The sequence below is a fragment of the Canis lupus genome, chromosome 26 (genome assembly GCF_048164855.1).
Source record: "Canis lupus baileyi chromosome 26, mCanLup2.hap1, whole genome shotgun sequence".
NCBI lineage: Eukaryota > Metazoa > Chordata > Mammalia > Carnivora > Canidae > Canis > Canis lupus.
This window is the reverse complement of record NC_132863.1, coordinates 28,979,846-28,995,356: the sequence shown is the minus strand read 5'-3', so window position 1 is coordinate 28,995,356 and position 15,511 is coordinate 28,979,846. Positions and strand designations below refer to the sequence as shown.

The following is a 15,511-nucleotide window of genomic DNA, read 5'->3' as shown; positions in this document are numbered from 1 at the left end:
GCCAAGCTACAATCAGTGATCACACCTCTATAGCCCCACTCCTCTCCTTGGCCATTTCAGCAACCATGGCAATGTCACCTCCTCCTTTCTTCCCCAACATTCCATCGCTGCCCCTCCTACAGATCATGGATCAAATGGCAGCAGAGATGCCACAAGACTGAGGTGCAAGGCAGGAAGTAAATTAAGAATACTGTAAGAAACAGAATAAAGGGGAAGGGAACGTGGTGCACGGTGCTACCGAAGCTGGCAGGAAGCTGCCTGGCAATGAGGGGCTGGTCAGGGTGAAAGAAAAGACATCTATAAATGTCAAGTCAATAACCAAAACCTCACTGCAAAAGGATTTTGGCCAAGCTGGTGAAAATGTGTTCATTTTTCACAAGGGGTCTAGGGCCACGGTTGGAGACACTGGCCCAGAGGGTGGTGGGAGGGACCTTCAAGAGAGAGTAGGAGATATCAGGCCACTGCGTAAGAATTCAGGAAAGGGGCAAGGCAGAAATAAGGGCCCCTGCCGGAACTGGTGGGCAGAGTAGACGCTTCAGCCCCAAGAATGCCTCCTGTTTGACCAAGGCCATCAATGTACTGAACTCACAAAGGTAGGCCTGATCACCTGGCTTTGACTTCAGCCCTAATCAAGGTGATTTCAATTTCCATGCAAGGAATGGACAATCACCTTCTCCCTCACCTTTTCAAGAGTTCCTGTGTGGACCATATCTGAAAGACGAGAACCTGGCCTTTGCCTACTTTGGCCCCACAGTTCTCCAAAGAATAGGAGAACCCTGTCCATGCCATGCCCACCCCTACTCAGAATCATCTCCTGGAAATCCCCAGAGGAACCCCACCTCCAGTGCTCAGGACACCCCTGACTCCTCCAGGACTTCAGCCCGACTCTGCCTCTCCATCCACCCCACTCTCTTTTTTCTCTCTCTTCCAAAACCCTGGCTCAAAGGTCTTTTAGCCAATGATTCTAACATTTTCCTTTTCTCCCAAACCTGAGGCTCCCAGAAGCACTTGGGATGGTTCAACCCCTAGTCCAAACTCTATATTCCATTTCCTATCTGTAGGCCAAGCCTCAGAAGTATGTTAAGTGGAACATCTCAGTGAGTAAAAAATGGAAGATCTGCTCATGATCTGCTTTCTTTATACCTACCTTGCTGGCATATGGAGGTGTGGATTTTAAAATAGAAGAGAAATAACAAAAACAAGCTTCAGGGTAGTTTCAAGATTTATTAGGCAGGTGAGAGGACAAGGATGCACAGTGCTGAAAACTCTTGAAAAGTCAGAGGAGGAGAAGGTGGGGAGACATGGATGCCACTGGACAACCTGGCCCAGGTCGAAGCAAACCAGTCTTCCTGGTCCATGGCATTCTGACTCCTGCAGGGGGGAACGGCAGAGCCAGCTCAAGTCTCTGGCTCCACACCTCAAGCTTCCAGGGTCCCAGGGCTTTCCCTCTGGCCTGCTTACACAGAGAGAAAAGCCCTTCCATGCTTTGCTGAGGCAACATGGTGAGAAGGTCTGGCAACGTTCACACGGCAACAGCTTTCTTCATTATGCTACTCCAATGTCCATGATCCACCCAAACGACAATCTAAAGGAGAAAGTTCAATGAGGCCAGCAGTCCAGAATTTCCATGTCAGAAACACAGGCCAACTTAGCCCCATTGCTAAGCCCCATTAACTCACCATGATGAGGTCCCTCCAGGACAGCTGGGACCAAGGTCAATCCGAGAGCACCAGTGCCTCCATCCCCTCAGAATTCCTCCAACAATCTCCAGATCCAAGGCAGCCCTCCTAGAGTAAGGACGACGCCACAGGGCAGGTGGTCACAACAGGTGTTTGGGTTCCAATGTGATCTCATCTTTCTCCAAACTGTTATCAATGATCAATGAGAATGTCCCAATTAATCAGGCATGAGCTGCTGGGTTATTTTTCACACCAAACACAACTTAAAAATGAATCTTAGTGCTCCCAGAAGAGTCAAAATAAACACTACCTTAAAGAAGGGGCGTTTTCAGGGCAAGAACAGATACAGTAATTGGTAGAGATGGTGGGAGAGCTCAAGCTCAGAGACTCTTCCACTGAGCCCGCCACCCATCCCCATCCCACACTGGGAGTGAAGGTCACTAATTCAGCCTGCTGTCATTACACATACACCCCTGCATCTGTCTCCTCGGTGCTTGTGCTCACCTCAGCGCCAAACTCCTCCCCAGGTTGCTCTCCCCACTCCCACCCAATACCTTCTCATCTCCCGTCACACCCACCCCTTTGAAGGTCTGCCCGGGGCCACCAAATCCAAAAGGCTGCCACCTTTTGAAAATCTTATGGCAATCAGTATAAACCACTCAGTATTGCACAGTGTCATTATGCAGAATTCATCCTGGCTCCTTAAACCCTGTAAAGTATCTAAAAAAAAACAGAGCCCGGTTTCCCACAATAGGAGGCCAAGCTGAACAAGGCCAAGCTAAAGTGTCCCATCATGGACTCTCACAAGGCAGTGCTCAATGCCAGAGACCAGAGAGCACTAGTTGGAGATGGGCAGGACTGTGTGAAAGCACCAGCATTTGAAAGGGACAGTGTGGACCCTCCAAACACGGGAAGCTGCTTTCAACAATTCCTCTCCCTGCATTATCAATGACCAGAGCACAGACAGCCCATGATCGCTCTTGAATGCAGGTGCGAGAAGGGCAGAGAGAGAGACCTAGGAAGAGAAGCAGGTGCTACTGGCCTTTGGAATATATTGAATCTGGGACAATCACCCAGCCAAAACAGGACCTCAAGAGTAGCCATTCTTGCAAAAGCCCCATAGAACCTCCCTGCCAAAGGGAATCAAAGAGAAGTCACTTTGGGCAAAAATGCTGGGAAAATATTAGGGCTGGAAATGATAGGAATCCTGTGGTCTTAAGCAGCACAGAAGTCATCTCTATGATTAAGTTTGTTTTTTAAATGAAGAAAATAAGGTTCTGAACAGGTCACTGAGAGAGTAGCACAAGAGGATTCAAAGCCAGGGACAGGAGTCTCCAATATGAGGGTGCCATTTCCCATCACAACATGCTTCTGCTGTCCTAGAGAGCTCTCATTACCCAGTGAGACCCTGGAGGCCCTTCCTCTGCAGCAGCCCTGAGGACGTATTAAAGGACAGATGTGATCTAGGTTGCCTGGGATTGAGGGAGCAGATCTGGAGACTCATAGACATTACCTTCTCACCTCTCAGTTCCCTTATACATTCATACAAAGCCCCTAGGAACCCACACACGACTGTACTAGATGCAAGGAACCAACATTCCAGAGAAGAAACAAGAGATCTTACCTCAAGGACACTGGGGTCTAGAATGTTCCTGATACAACAACCATGACACTTCTGCACACAGTGGGCTCATCTGCAACAGACAAGAACCCAAGAATGGGCATCCAACTTGTCCCTGCTCACAGCAGGGCACGCTAGGCATCAGGAAAGGGCTTAACACAGTAGTTATTGGATAAACCAAGCATTCGACAAATGTTGGCTCTTGTTATTTCCTTAACACGTTACGTATCTCCTCATAGAAATGACAGTAGTTAACTCTGAAGAGGGAGACAGTGTGTGCTCTACGATAGGGTGACCATTGCTGATTAACGCTTCATTAAGCAGTGACAGGCCAAGGCTAGATATACAGGAGCATACCATGGCTGCCCCACAGCACTTATACTGGGCATCAAGGAAACCTCCAGTAACACACATAGCCTGGTTCCCAACAGCAGGGGCAGAAAGTGAAAGCCCCAACAATGGCACTAATGCACACACAGGGCCCCCGAGGCCCAAGGTGTCTGCGGAGAAGATGGAACGTGGTAAAACTGGAAGGTGAGGATGTGGATCCTCCAAACAGAGGACAACCCTCCCCTGAATCTTCTCCCTGCACCATCAATGAGCACGACATTGGCACCAGGTGACAGGAGACATCTAAAAGGTAGTAGGAAAGAGAAAGTGCAGAATGCTCCAGGTTTGGAAGGGACAGGAAGGGTCCCTTCAAACACGGGGAAGCGCTTTCAAAAAATCCTTTCTCTGCACCATCAATGACCTGGACCCGGGCTGCCCATGTCCGCAGCCTGCTATCTTCCCAGGCAGGGGAAAGCTGCGCCGCCAAGCCCAGGACCCCGAGCACCATCAGCACTTGGTGCAAAGATTCCACCTCCCGTCATCAACAGGAAGACCACCTCCCGGCAAGATCGCCTCAACTGCTTATTCACCCCACAAACGCAGCCTGAGAACCTACTACGTGCCGGGCACTGTGGCCTCAAAGACAAAGGACACCCGCAAGGACTCTCGTCCCTCCAGAGCTCTGGCACTCTCCGCACTTGCAAGAAGCTGAAGCGCAGCACCAGGAAGTGATGAGCCAAGGTTCTGTGGCCGGCCCCGGGCTGCGGCACGATCTGAACCCGGCCCCCTCCGGCCTCCTCCCGCAGAGCCTGAGCTCCAGGGACCCCCCCGCCCCCCCCCCCCACGCGCGGCAGCACTTACCCAGGCCTCACCCCTGCACACAGGGCCGGCCTCGGGCGCCGCGCGTCACGGTCCCGCAGAGCCCGCCGGCCCCGGCACCAGGAGCGGGGGGAGGCGGGAACCACCCTCGGCCGCTCGGGGCCCGCGGGCGCCGCCGACTGGAGGCCCGGACACGCGCTCCGCACGGCCCGGCTCGCGCACTCTCCCTCCCGAGCGCTGCGGGCCGCGAGGCGGGCCCAGGCGGCTCCGCTCACCTGGTAGGCAGCCGGCCGACGGCTGGGGGCGGGGGCGGGGGCGCATCCCGGGCCGCGGTCCGCCTCGGCTGCGCACCCGCCGCCCGCGCTCAGCGGGACCGTCCCGGGAGCCCCTCCTCCAGGACCCGCCCGCAGAGGCCCGCCCCGGAGCCGGGAGCGGGGCCGGGAACCGGGGCTGACCTCCGCCGGCTCTCCGCGCCCGCGCCGGGCCTCAGTTTCCCCTCCTGTCGGGGGGAAGAGGAGTGCAGCACCAGCCTTGGAGGCCGCCGGGGTCCCTGCGCAGCGCGGCCCTGCAGTCACTCACCCGGGGCACCGGGACCGTCGCGGCGGGGACAGGAGGAGACGCTGCGGCCCGGCTCGAGTCGGCTCGGGACCAACGCGAAGGGCCGCCGCAGCCGCAGGGACACCCTCCACCCACCCAGCGCCGGCCGAAAGGCACCTGCAGCGCGGGCTGCGGCCGAGAGCCGCGTCTGCGGAGCTGCACCCGCGCGCGGGCTGTTCGCGCCCCCTCGTGCATAGGAGGTGCAAATCGAGCGGCCCGGACCGCAAGCATCCCTACATCTTCCCATCACCCCGTGCACCCATCCGTCCATTCATCCGGAAAATATTTAGGGAGCTTTCTCATCCATCCATCCATCCACCCACACGCTCCTCTATTCGTTCATTTAGATTCCCACCCACCCAGAAAAATTTACAGAGCAGCAACTTCATATCAGAGACTGTGCTAAGCATTAGAAATGCATTGAAATATTAAAAAAAAAAAAAGGAAATGCATTGAAGATAGACAGGCTTCCTGATTTTTCTGTTGTTAATTTCTCGTGGGGATATGAGCCAGCGAATGCAATAATTAAAAATCATGGCAAGTACTACAAAGGAAATGGGCAGGGTGGTACAATGGTGGGGTTCTACTTAGCCAGAGTGGACAGCAAGGGCCTGCCTGAGGGAATACCAGTGTTTTACATAGCATGATATCTGTCACTGCAATGCCCCATCCCATCAACAGGACAAAGGACACCACTACTATAATGTCAAATAATGACTAAGTTTTAAGTACACATAATATTCCAGGATTTTGATCTATTTAACCATTGTATCAGTCCTATAAGGTAAATATGATTATTATCTATTTTGCTGATGAGGGAACAAAGGCTCAGAAAGTTTAGTTAATGTGCCCAAGATCATGCAACTAATATGTATTAAGAACTGTGCATTCATGACCTGAGAGCAAACCCTCGTTGCAAGCTCACCCGTTACCCTACCGTGTCGTAGATGCTAGCAGAGGTCACAAAATTCCTGAGTCAGAGTCTTAGGATCTTATTATTGTGGCAAAGCAGAGAGAGCTTTATGTTCATTCATGTTGGTTCTGGTGCCTTGTAGGCCCCATGGGATGGTGCACAGGGCGTGATGGCTGCTGCACACACAGTGTGTTTCAAGAGAGGGACACTGAGCTTAGGGGATTCACTACTCATCACAAACAGAAGTAACCCTGGTTTTAGTCTGGGAGGAGAGTTTATCCGTCGTTCAAAATTGCTCCCTGCAAAACGCAACTCTGAGGAAGGGCTTAGGTAAAGAGGAGTCAAGGCCTTGGATTCTTAGCATATCCAGAAAGAATATGCATAGGTGCTCAGGACCCACGGCAGACTGCTGCCCCTAAGGTAGGCATCAGAGTTAAAATTCAAATCCAGGAATCAATCTAAGAACAATTTATCGAATGCTTGAAAATGTGTTTGGTAATATTTAATTTCTTTTTGGGGGGTAGTATTTAGTTTCTATTACTGGTCAGAAAAGTATATTTTGGCATACTTGGATTAAAAAGATGTTTTCCTCCTGTAATACAGACCATCACCAACCAATAATGCCTACGTTGAGAGGCATTCTCAGAAAACTACGTATTTTCTTTCTTTTTTTTTTTTAAACTACGTATTTTCATGTGACTCTAGATATATAAGTGGCTAGGACATTCAGAGTTTGGACCTACTCACTCTTCTCCCTGATTCCCTGTGGCGCTCTCCCTGTTGAATTCAACCTTGTTGGGAATGTCACTTATGATGTCCCACCCTCCTCTGACAAAAAGTTGGATGTGGGACCTAAGCTGGGAAAATGATACTTTCCCCCTTGATTTTTCATGGTGAGTGTGAGGAAGCATGGTTTCTAAAGCAGCCTGGAGGCTTGTGCTGTGGAACCATAAATAGAGTCAGTCTTCTATCAATTTCCAAAAGGTGGCTTCTTGGTAGTGGTGTGTCTTAGCAGGATTTTGAAGGGCTCCTGTAGAAAGGGGGGAACAGAGAGACATTCACGGAAAGGAAGAGGAAGACTCAGAAACTGAAGTGGGGGAGAGGTGGGGAATGAGTATGTGAAGCATTTAGGAACTGCATGGGATCATATCTTAACATCTCACTGCATGGCAATAGATGAACTTTAGGGCACCTGGATGGCTCAGTCGGCTAAACATCTGCCTTTGGCTCAGGTCATGACCCCAGGATCCTGGGATCTAGCCCTGTATCAGGCTCCTTGCTCAGCGAGAAGTCTGCTTATCCCTCTCCCTTTACCCCCCCTCCCTGCTCATGCTCTCTCTCTCTCTCTCTCTCTTTCTCGCACACACTCTGTCTCTCTCAAATAAATAAATAAAAACTTTAGAAGAGAGTTGAGGAGCTTCAAATGTTGATACAGGAGAGGAGAAATCCTTATTATTGCTATGAAAAACAACTCACCTAATTCTAAAGTGTAAGAAAAATTCCACGTGTCCCAGTCGGCTCCAGAGGGCTTAAAATAATAAGAAAAAAGGACAATTGAACTGATCCAAGTATAGTAAATCAATAACATTACAAAAGCAGAACGTAAAATGGCAGAAAATTAGCATAACCACATCTGGAGCAACAGCGGCAAACACTTTTAGGAATGAGAGAGGAGTTGGAGTGCAGTCAGAGCAGAGAGTAAACAATCAGAGAAAAATAAAATTTTAAACTTAAGATGAACACATTCCTGGGACTCCTGAGTGGCTCAGTGGTTGAGCGTCTGCCTTTGGCTCAGGTCATGATCCCGGGGTACTGGGATCGAATCCCGCATCAGGCTTCCCCCAGGGAACATGCTTCTCTTTCTGCTTATGTCTCTGCCTCTCTCTGTGACTCTTATGAATAAATAAATAAAATCTTTTTTTTTAAATAAATAAAATCTTTAAAAAAAAGATGAACACATTCCTGAAAAATATATAGCAAAATTGTCTTAAGGTAAAATAGAAAACCTGACTCATCTCAGAGCACTTTAAAATGATGAGTCGGTAGTTAACAATATTTCCATAAAGAAGACATCATACCCAGCTTTTCAGCCTTACGCAGTCTCCCAGATAATAGGAAAAAAGGGAGTCATTCTCAGTTCACAGAATAACCATGGTCCCCAAATTAGGCAAGGTCAATAAAAGGAAAATAAATTATAGTCCCTCTCATGAGTATAGATGTAAACATCTTTAAAAATATATTGGCAACTTTCGGGTGGAAGCAGCCTTCGCCCCCAGTGCCTTCAGAGGGCACTAACTGCACTCCTGTCTTGTGAGCGTCTTTTCTTTTTTAAAATATTTATTTATCTGAGAGAGAGAGAGAGAGAACACTTGAGTGGGAATGGAGGGGCAGAGGGAGAAGCAGACTTCCCCCACTGAACAGAGAACCCAATGTGGGGCTCGATCCCAGGACTCTGGAATCATGACCCGAGCCAAAAGCAGACGTTTACTGAACTGAGCCACTCAGGTGCCAGTGAATGTCTTCTGACCATTGATGTCAGACATCTGACCTCCAGAATAGTGACAGAATAAATTTCTGCCATTTTAAGCCACCCAGTTTGTGGTACTTTGTTATGGCAACCTTAGGAAATTAATACAACAGACATAACTTAAAAGTTTTCTCTACCACGTTTTAGCTGTAGTAGCAAGTGACTTAATCTTTCTGAACCTCAGTTTTTAAACTTTAAAATAGGTAGAATATGCAAATTGGTGCAGCTGCTATGGAAAATAATATAGTATAGCAATTGCTCAAAAAGTTAAAAATAAAATTACTCTATGATCCAGCAATCCCACTTTAGGGTATATTCTTGAAACAATTAGGAATGTGATCTGAGAGATATTTGTCTACCTGTATTCATAGCAGCACTGTTCATGATAGCCAAAGGTGGAAGCAACTCAAGTGTCCATCAACAGATGAATGGATTTTAAAAATGTGATACACACACACACACACACACACCCACACACACACCCACACACACACACCAATGGGATATTACTCAGTCTTAAGAAGGAAATTCTGACATATGCCACAGCATGGAAGAACCTTGAGGGCATGATGCTAAGTGAAATAAGCCAGACATAAAAGATCAAATACTGTATGATTCTACTAACATGAGGCACCCTGAGTAGTTAAGTTCAGAGAAGAAGGGAAATGGTGGCTGTCAGGGGCTAGGGAAGTGTGGAATGGGGAATTGTTGTTTAAAGTGTACAGTTTCAGTTTAGCGAGATAAAATTTCTGGAGACTGCACAACAGTGTGAATGTACTGGATACTATTGAACTGAATATTTAAGAATGGTTAAGATGATAATTTTTGTTATGTGTATTTTACCGCAATTAGAAAATTTAAAGGCAGGTAAAATAATATATTGAAACTCAATACCATAAGTGCTTTTTAAAAAATAGGTGTTGGACTATAGGAAGGCAGTTTAATAAATTTTAGTATCATCATCACCTGATGAAAACTAATATCCATTAGTAACTTTCAAAAATTCTTAGACTTCTTGAAATAGAATATATAAGTAAACTATCTGTCAATATTCTACATAATGGTGAAATCATAGAAACATTCCTGTTTTCTTCCTGGAAGTCCCAGAGAAATAGCCAGAGTGGGAGGAAGGAGGGGATGTCTGATTCCCTTGGGCAGGAAAACCCAAGGTCTTAAGAGTGAAAAATTGATGTAGTCAGCTACCAGGGCAAAAGATCATGGGGCTAAGTCAAATATCATCCTGGAATGCCTAAGTGTTCGAGCAAAAATTTAACCCAGGAAAGTTTAAGTAATGAGCCACAAATATCTCAGTGATTTAGTTAGCAAGAAAGGTCCAGGGCTGTTGTTCAGGGATACCCAAGTAAATTAACTATGATCATCCAGATTGAGTAGTCACATGGTTGTTTTCAAGGATTGTCCACAACGGATATAAGGAAAGTCCAGTGTCCCTGTAAGACTATCAGTCTTTACTTGGGATTCCAGTTCTTAAGGGCCCAGAGTTGCTAGTTTCTGGAGGGAGGAGGCCAGTTCTTTTTATGTCTGTTTCCATGGCAGGGGCCTGATCCATTCATCTCTTTCCTGAGCCCACACCGAGTCCCTCTCCAGAACCAGAGGTCCACAGCCCAGGACAAAAATGAACCAGAAGCAAAACTAGTATGAAATACGGTGTGAGGGTCAGAGAACCCAGCTAGGGGACCTAGGGAGAAGGAGGGATGGAGACCTAGGTGGAAGCCAACTCTGGTGGGAAGCATCCAGTGAGGTCCTGGGGCTGTTGGAGACCCCAAAACAGGCCAAGACCCAGACCATGGACAGCTGAGGAAGAAGAGTCCGTTGTGCTTGAGAGGCCCTGAGGGGTCAGACTGGCCATGGCTTCCATTGGGCCTCAGCCCCACCTTGCAGGAGCCGGAGTGGATTCCCTCTGAAAGAAGCAGTAACAGAGAAGCAGCAAGAAGGAAACGAGGATGATGAACAGAAACAGCAAGGCTTCTAGCATGGCGATCATTCTTAATGCAGGGACAGACAGGGCCTGGGGCTCCTGTAGACTTCACAGGGTTGATTCTGGACTACCAGCTTGGACCCTGGGCATCACCTCCTTGGAGCAATCTGTCCAGCAGCCACAGCTCCATTTCCCCAAGAGAAGGGGCTCCAAGCCATGGAGATCTCTCAGCCACTGTGAGGTCACAAACTCCAGGATGGTGGAATGTTGGCCTCCTAGCTATAGCCCAAATCTTTCTTAATGAGACCAGTATGTTGAAAGCAGGATTCCTGGTATGTAATTATACCTTTTTTTTTTTTTTTTTACTTGCCTCTTTAGACTTTCTAAATAGAGGAAGTATCTTTTCCCTGTCTTTAGAAAAATATCAGGCAGGCCTCATAGCTTTTCTTAGGTACTAAGTCTTTAAACGCTGAAAATAGTGAACACTGTTTCCACTCAATTATTTTAAATGCCAGTCTAATATATTAATCACATTTTTAGCGATCATAGCGACTTCTCTCACCATCTGGGGCCAAGCGCAGGGTGGGCTGCTCTCAGCTGAGAGTGGAGGGGAGACTTCTCCCTTACCCAACATGTGTCTCTCTTCACCAGGAGGACTCCTCTTACTTTCCTACCCCCAGTATCTCCAGGATCAGAACAGGTGGCATAAAGATTGAGGTGGAGGGGAGATTCCTCTCCAGGTTGGACACATATTTAAGATAGGTCTTTCTCTCTTGGCCTCTATTTCAGGGATTCTTTGAAGAACCTACCCTTTGTCCTAGGGATATGAACAGGCCAGTTCCTTCCAGGTGGTCCCCTCCCCCTAGCAGGCTCCCTCTCGGGCAGGACCTCTTGGGTAGCAGGCGGACATTCTGACACTGGGAGAGTTCTCGCACCCTGAGCCCTCAACCACCAGCAGGGGGTATAGGTTCCTGACTTGGCCGCGAGAAAGCATTCGAGGACCAATCAGAGTAAAGTAGAGCAGAGAAGCTTTATTGCAAAGCAAAAGTACACATTCGAAGAGGAGGTTGTGCAGGTGCACTCAGGGAGGCAGTCATGAGCAACCGGCGGAATATATACACGTAGGGTTCTGGAAACAGTTGCAAGAACTCCATAGAGCATCACGCAAGCTCGAGGCTAGTGACTATGCGCAGGCGCAGTCTGAGTCTCCTCTCGCGGTCACGCGGTAGGGACGGTCTCCTCGGAGTCCTCTAGCGCCCCCAGCGGAGGGGTCCGTTTCCGTCAGTCGCAGGCTAACTGGGGCTTTTGCGCATGCGTGCCGCAGGTGGCCCCCCCCCCCCCCCCCCCCCCCCGTGTGGCGTCTCTGCGGGTTTTCACCGCCACGAGTATCCTGTTATCCAACAGGTGTAAGGTCGGCTCCGTGTTCCTTGTCCTTCTTCCTCCTGCTGCTTCCCAACATTTCCCTATTCCACCTGCCTCACTACCACCGATGCTACATCTGCTGAAGAAAATGATGAGCCTTGGACGGAGGAGTGGGTCACACCTGGCTCCCCTGAGCTCCCTACCAGGGTAGCAGGTATCCAGCTCCCACGGGGTTCTGCCGCAACCCCAGGCCCTCCACTTGTTCTCCCTCTTGGGGGCAAGGGGTGGTGGTGGGGTGGGACTATTTTAAGAAACAGAACACATAATTCTCCCTCGTTTTAATGTCTAACGAGCAGTCACTGCTCAGTTATTTTCTTCCTAAATTCTGCATCCGGTCCAACACCTTCTTTGGAAGGCAGCTGCCATTTTATCAGATGGAACCTTCAGAAATGGCCGATACTGGGCCACGATTTGCTTACCACAAGGGCAATTTCTTGTTGCTTAGCTTTTTATTCCTATATCGTGGTGACTCTTTGGTGCCTTGCTGCAATGCCCATTTTAGCATCTTATTGCATAATAAGCAATAATGATGATGATTATTGATGATTGATGATTATTGATTATTGATGATTATTGATATTGATTATTGATTATTGATGATTAACAAGCCTCAGCTCCACCTTTTAGACGCTCAGCCTCTTCTCGGTACTGGGGATGCACAAAGAAACTGCCCCAGATCCCTTCCCTGGCATCGTGAGAGCAAAGGGTGCAGGAGAATAATCTAGGATTGAATCGTGGCTCTACCCTTTTACAATCTTCTTAGGGCACCCTTGCCTTAATCGCCAGCTTGGGACAATAAGGCCCCCAGCCTGAGCCAGGCAGGGAGGCCCATCTCCTCCTAGGATGTCCCAGACTCCTGGGGTGCTGGGAGCTGTGGAAGGGACATGCTCTCAGCCTCCTGCTTGCTGCTTCTCTCCTCTTGCTGCAAAGAGTTGATCAAAGGTAGATGGCTTTAGACCTGGGCTGATGAACCTAGCAGCTGGCAGCCACTGAGGCTTATGGAGCACTGGAAATGTAGCTGGTCCAAATGTCAGTGTTACACATGCATCCGACTCTGAAGACTTTGTTCAGAGAAAAAAGATAGCAAATATCTCATTAATAATTTAAGGATATTTAAAAATGGTGAAATGACAAGATTTTGGTTATATTGGGTTAAATAAAATATACTATAAAAATTAATTTGGGGATCCCTGGGTGGCTCAATGATTTAGCACCTGCCTTTCTTTAAAAAAATTAATTTCACTCTTTTTTTGTACCTTTTTAATGTGGCTCTCAGAACATTTTATTTTTATTTATTTATTTTTAAAGATTTTATTTATTATTTGAGAGAGAGTGTGTGCATAAGTAGAGGTGGGGGGCAGAGAGAGAAGCAGACTCACCTGCTGAGCAGGGAGCCTGAAGTGGGGCTCCATCCCAGGACCCTGGGATCATGACGAGCTAAATGCAGACACTTAATCGACCGAACCACCCAGGCACCCCAGAACATTTTAAATTAAATATGTGGCTAGCATTATATTTCTACTGACAGTGCTGCCTTAGACTTTTCAAACATAGCACATTCTCTCAGGCTCATAAATAATCCCACAGTGTCCTTGCTGTGACAGAAGACCTTGGCTTTCTCAGAAATATTAAAGTATGGCAACTAGTATGCTTGACCATTTGCTCTGTGCTTTGGTTTCGATATCAATCATTTCACATTATTCTTGAAGCAATGCTTTGAGGGGAAAGCTATGATTTTGTCCACTTTTCAGAACAGGAAAACTCAAGCTAGGTAGAGGAGTTGGGTCATTTAGTCAAGGTCACACAGAGCATATAAGCAAGAACAGGAGGCAGGAGAGGACACCAGGGCTTCAAGAGTGCACACCTGACCCCGTGGTACAGTGTCTTCATAGCTATAGTATCCGCGGTCCCTGCTCATCAGAGAGTTCCCCAATGTTCTCACAGTCTTGAAATCCCACAGACTCCTCCCAGGTACGCAGTATGGAGAAGCTCACCTTCAGAGATTCCTTCCACCCTCTCGGTTGTATCCCTTGGGCTTGGATTTCCCCACTGTGCTGACCTAGTCAGTAACAGGAATCTGAGCCGGGGGGGCGGGGGGGGGGACCCTCTCCTCGGGCTGTTTATACTTCAGAATGTGGGCTGAGTTAGTGCCAGGATTGCCTCAGGTTCAAGACGAACAGTGGCCCAGGATGCAGGTAGTGTTAGCACTTGTGAGATTTGGGAGCCACAAGCCCCCTGTCTGCAGTGTCCTGCTGGGAGCATGGGTTCTCTGTCTTCTCTGCCACTATGCAGATCTGATCAAGTCCCTCCTGCTTCAAGGACTCATTCTGGGGACAAAGGTTAGCAGAACACCCGCCCATCTCTCTAGGTTTATCTCCTTGTCACTCTCACGTTCCACTTTCAAGTCATCAGAACAATATTTTAACCTGGCGATGTCCAAATATATGGCCAGAATTCGTTCATTTGTTCAATTGTGCCAGCCCCCAAAACGAGGTACTGTGAATGCAGTGGTCAATCAGGCAAGAACCCTATGGTCCAAAATACCTGCAATTAACATGAGCTCTTGCTAATAACAGCTCCTTACGTGGACGAGTAACCATTTCGATGAATTAGTAACAAACCAGTGGCCAAAACAATAAAAAGAAAAGCAATATAAGTGAGAGAAATGTTATTTCCAAAATTTCAGGCTGTTCTTGAAAATTATCGCAAGCCCCACGGAGTCAGAATTCGACCTCCCCGCCACCAGGGGGCGCGACAGGACCGCGCGCGCGGGATCCGCCCCTGGAGGCGCCGCTCTAGGCCGCAGCCCGCGCTCCCGCTGCCTTTCGGCGGGCGCCGGGCGGGGGAGGAGCCTCGCGGCGTCGCGTGCGGTCCCGGGCCACCCGGGTCCGTCTGCCGCAATCCTCAGGCATCCGCAGCCCCCGCGCCGTAGCTCGCGGCGCCCGGGGTGAGTCCGGGGCGGGGGTCGCCGGGCGCGTGGTCTCTGGGCTCCCACCACCTTAAGGGGAAACTGAGGCCCGGGGCGGGCGCGGAGAGCCGGCGGAGGTCAGCCCCGGTTCCCGGCCCCGCTCCCGGCTCCGGGGCGGGCCTCTGCGGGCGGGTCCTGGAGGAGGGGCTCCCGGGACGGTCCCGCTGAGCGCGGGCGGCGGGTGCGCAGCCGAGGCGGCCCGCGGCCCGGGATGCGCCCCCGCCCCCGCCCCCGCCCCCAGCCGTCGGCCGGCTGCCTACCAGGTGAGCGGAGCCGCCTGGGCCCGCCTCGCGGCCCGCAGCGCTCGGGAGGGAGAGTGCGCGAGCCGGGCCGTGCGGAGCGCGTGTCCGGGCCTCCAGTCGGCGGCGCCCACGGGCCCCGAGCGGCCGAGGGTGGTTCCCGCCTCCCCCCGCTCCTGGTGCCGGGGCCGGCGGGCTCTGCGGGACCGTGACGCGCGGCGCCCGAGGCCGGCCCTGTGTGCAGGGGTGAGGCCTGGGTAAGTGCTGCCGCGCGTGGGGGGGGGGGGCGGGGGGGTCCCTGGAGCTCAGGCTCTGCGGGAGGAGGCCGGAGGGGGCCGGGTTCAGATCGTGCCGCAGCCCGGGGCCGGCCACAGAACCTTGGCTCATCACTTCCTGGTGCTGCGCTTCAGCTTCTTGCAAGTGCGGAGAGTGCCAGAGCTCTGGAGGGACGAGAGTCCTT

The 15,511-nt window shown here is 50.0% G+C and overlaps 1 long non-coding RNA gene and 2 other non-coding genes across 7 annotated transcripts; all 3 read right to left on the bottom strand.

Annotated features, from left to right (window-relative positions):
• Positions 1-1,204: 1,204 nt before the first annotated feature.
• LOC140618446 (uncharacterized) lies at positions 1,205-11,390 on the bottom strand. Of its 5 annotated transcripts, XR_012018578.1 has the most exons (7): positions 9,453-10,888; positions 7,436-7,487; positions 5,029-6,989; positions 3,304-3,373; positions 1,680-1,865; positions 1,462-1,585; positions 1,205-1,371 (listed from the first exon to the last, which is right to left on the bottom strand). It is a non-coding gene; the product is annotated as an uncharacterized lncRNA (long non-coding RNA). The 5 variants fall into 5 exon arrangements; XR_012018576.1 differs by lacking the exon at positions 9,453-10,888 and adding an exon at positions 11,232-11,390 and having other exon boundaries at positions 1,205-1,585; XR_012018577.1 differs by lacking the exon at positions 9,453-10,888 and adding an exon at positions 10,985-11,224 and having other exon boundaries at positions 1,205-1,585.
• On the bottom strand, positions 2,539-2,671 carry LOC140618905 (small nucleolar RNA SNORA71). Its single transcript, XR_012018900.1, has one exon. It is a non-coding gene; the product is annotated as a small nucleolar RNA SNORA71 (small nucleolar RNA).
• Positions 3,959-4,085, bottom strand: LOC140618906 (small nucleolar RNA SNORA71). Its single transcript, XR_012018901.1, has one exon. It is a non-coding gene; the product is annotated as a small nucleolar RNA SNORA71 (small nucleolar RNA).
• Positions 11,391-15,511: the final 4,121 nt, after the last annotated feature.